A 3,877-nucleotide genomic window follows, 5' to 3' on the forward strand; every position below is an offset into this window, starting at 1 on the left:
AGGAATCTTCTTGAGTACTTCCATCCATTCTGGTATATTTCTTCCACAGAGAAATGAGCCAAGCACTTTGAGTGCCAATGGAAGTCCAGTGGCAGCATTGATCAAAATTTCAGAAAGCTCCAAAAAATCTCTATTTGGTTGGTATCCCTTTAATGCTTTTTGAAGAAAAAGTTGACGGGACTCAACTTGATTTAAGAAATTCATCTTATACTGAGAAACACTATACTCAACTAACAGATGTTGATCTCTAGTTGTTATTATTATTCTACTCCCTCTGCCAAACCATCCTCTTCCAGCCAAATTCTCAAGTTGGCTTATGTGACTCACATCATCAAGGACAAGTAGAACTTTTTTACAGCATAACATTCTTCTTATCAGCTGGTTTCCTTCATAACAATTACACACTTTCACATTGTTTTGTATTTTCAGACGTCAAAGAAGTTTTCTTTGCAAAGAAATCAAACCATCATGTAATATCCCAAATTTTATGGATTTAAGCAAAGCATGATGAAGGAGAAAATTTTTAAAGAAATTGTTGAGATTAAGACCCTTAGAATATGGTCTAAATAATTATAAAGTTAATTTCAGAAATTTAGGAGCTATTTTCCTGGAAAATTCAAGGAAAAATAGTTAGAGGATAATTTTTGAGCTGAGATTTTTAGGCTAATTATTTTATGGACTAAAGAAGCTAATGGAAGAAGAAAATTCATATAAATATCCAGGTTTAATTTCTGAAATTATTTGATTGTCCAAAAAAAAATAGAGAAGGATCAAATTGAAGGAAAAATGAAGACCAAAGGGCAAAATGGTCACTCCACATCCCTCACCCATCTAATATGCCCTAACACCTTCTCCCTTCTCATATTCCTCTGCTGTTCAAAGGGAAGAGAGAGAGAGAGAGAGAGCTGAGAGAGTTCGAGAGAGATCAAGAAAGGGAAAGGGTATCGGAGGAGGGAATCAGTTCATCTAAAGGTGAAAATCAAACGAGGTGAGTCTCTTGAATCTTCTTCCATCTTTGTTTTCTGTTATTTGGGCATGTGTTGCAAGGTGATGATCAAGATGAAATCTGGTTTTTGAGAGAGAAAGTGAGGAGCATGAGAGCCAAGCTATAAAAATCGTGCTTAAGGGTTAGGATGAAGTTTGTGGTTGGGATTTTTGCACTTGCTTTTTACGATTGATTGCTCTGGTTTTTAGTTACCAAAACAGGGATGTTCAGCTTGTTCGGTGGTAGTTTGAGAACCTTGGGGCTGTAGGAGATGTAATATATATGTGTGTGTGTGTGTGTGTGTGTGGGTGTTGTCCGTGTCAAATCTGGAATTTTAGTGGCAATACTGGAAAATTGAAGAATCAGTACGAGTTGAGGCTCTACAGCTATTATTGGCATATTGAGTTATTGGATCAGGTTTAAAAGCTCTATTGTGATGGTAAGAAAATAGTTTTAAAGCTGGAGAATTTTTAGAACTAAGGTAAAGGGGGCTGTTCCAAATTTGGGAGTATGTTTAGAATCTGAAAAAAAAATTTTTTTCCAGAATTGCTTATGACTATGGCGTGAAATAGAGGAAGGGAAGATAGATGATTAAACCTTAGTGTAGACATATTAAAATATTTTTGGAAGCATGGGGTGCTGTCTGAAATTGATTAAAGTGTGAAGATAGATATTGAAATTTGAAAAAGTTTATAGATTAGCAAGGTTGTTGAGATTAATGTAGAATTTGAATGCTGCTTTGAGAGGACCGAATCAAGATTTTTGGATATTAAAATAGTAAATAGAATGACGCATATGAAGCTGGAATTGTGGGGGAAATATCTGAAAAGATTAATGTATGATAATTCGTTTATAGGTTTGTGTAGTATAATTGTCATATATGTGTGTGTGTGTGACTTTTGGAAGTATGACCGTGGGAAGCATGAGGGAAATGGGAGAGTACTTAAATACTTATACCTATATATATTAATCTATCCTTGCTTATATAATTGATAGGATTTGATATTTGTTCAAGTCCATTAAGAAGGGAGCCAAGGAAGAAGCAAGGGGAAGTTAGTACGGAAGAAAAAGCCAAAGGTAGTAACTCTTTTCCTTTAATGTGATTGTGCATTGATTGCCACATGCTTGGATGTGCCTTTATGCTGATTGTGCAAGAGAACATGTAAGTTGCCTCTGTATGATAATATTTGTCATGACAATATGCACGGGTTTTCATTTATTTTGGAATGTGGGCGCTATAGATAGCGATTGGCTATATGGATGTATGATGTGTGTGCATCATTGATTATATTTAGATGCAAGGTATTGTTCTCTTTGGCCTGTGTAGCATGTTGTTTGTGATCTTGTATAATTACGTGAAGGAAATTTGTTACTACTGAGATTCTCTAGAATCTCACCCCTTATTCCATATAATACAGCAAGAGCAAGTACTCCTAAGGGCAAGGGAGTAGTGATTAGTGGAGCTTGAAGGTGCAGGAAGTTGAAGATCTTTCATATATATATTTTGCTTAAACTACATCTTATTTTGGAGTGAAGATATATTGTATATTTATTTTGATATGTAAATATTCCTCCATAAGAAGGTGGCTATGGGCAGATAAACCATAATAACTACTATTGAAGGAAATTATCAATATTTTGATATATAGTTATTATTTTGTCTAAAATTATGTGTATCTATTTATGTATCCCGTTGTATGAGCCAATGGCCAAGGTGTTGAATGTTAAACCCTATTGGCTATAGTTGACTTAATACAGGATTCAAAAGGCTGGATGGAAAAAGAATGGGTTCAATGGTTGAATGCGAACTATGGGTCTTTAATGGTTTTTACCATTTTTGTAAAAGGGTTAAATCAGGTACTCGAACCAGTAGATAGGTTACTTTGAAAATGAGCTTTTGAAAAGTCTAAAACCTTTCAGAAAATGCCATTCTTTGAACAAGATCAGACTTTGTATTTGAGAACTGTAAAAAAAAAAAATATCTTTCTTAGGATTGAAACCTGGCTTTTAATGATTCGAGACTAAATAGAATAACTCTATTGGTGTATAAGGGATAATTGTTACACATCATCTTTTGTAGATAACTCTCTTAACATTTTGAAGAAAGCAATGACAGCCAAAGTCTTTCTGTTTTCTCTCATAAACAACTTCAGCAAAAGTAGTTTTCCCTAACCCTCCCATTCCCCATATTCCTATAAATTGATCTTCATCCTCCAACCTAGCGACAAATGAATCAAATTCTGCTGATTTTTCTTCAATCCCAACAAGTTTATCATCGTTTAAGTGAGTTTTGACCACACCAACATGATTTAAGTCAAAGGGCGGTTCAGCATCTAATTTTGACCTCACCCTTTTAGCAACAATTTCAACGAGTTTGGTTTCATACCTACAAAAGAAAACAGAATAATAACATCATCATTTTAAGTGAAATGAATTTTAAAATTGCATGCATGTGTTTTGAACTTCAAAATTACTTTCCTTCAAGTGTGATTTATACCAGTGAGCTTCAAACCTGGATTCCTAACTATTAGTGATCAATATTAATTAAAGATATTTTTACTGGCACTGACAGCCTTCTTGTCATTGCATAGAATTAATTTAATCATAGATTGCTCAAAACTCAAAAGATACTTTCGAAGAGTTAAGAAGAGGGGAACAAGCTCCATTAAAGGATGTTTTTATATGTTTGCCAAAGAAAAAGAATGTTTTATCACTAAAATGGACGTTAATATATATAATAATTTATTTTACAAAATGCATTATTCGTAAACGTGCATTGGTTTAAAAAACTTTAACAACGCCACACGCAATTTATTAAAAATTTCATACATTATGCAAAACTTTTCCTCATAGAATAATAAAAGATAAAAGTAATTTGATATTCATGTTGTT

The 3,877-nt window shown here is 33.7% G+C and overlaps 1 long non-coding RNA gene across 2 annotated transcripts; it reads left to right on the forward strand.

The window, feature by feature from the left end:
- The first annotated feature begins 904 nt into the window (after nt 1-904).
- On the forward strand, nt 905-2,471 carry LOC114712605 (uncharacterized). 2 transcript variants are annotated; one of them, XR_003737253.1, is made up of 3 exons: nt 905-988; nt 1,982-2,062; nt 2,404-2,471. It is a non-coding gene; the product is annotated as an uncharacterized LOC114712605 (long non-coding RNA). The 2 variants fall into 2 exon arrangements; XR_003737254.1 differs by lacking the exon at nt 905-988 and adding an exon at nt 1,360-1,466.
- Nucleotides 2,472-3,877: the final 1,406 nt, after the last annotated feature.

Source organism: Neltuma alba, unplaced genomic scaffold (assembly GCF_004799145.2).
Source record: "Neltuma alba isolate B1F8T4 unplaced genomic scaffold, ASM479914v2 tig00011378_pilon, whole genome shotgun sequence".
Classification (NCBI taxonomy): Eukaryota; Viridiplantae; Streptophyta; class Magnoliopsida; order Fabales; family Fabaceae; genus Neltuma; species Neltuma alba.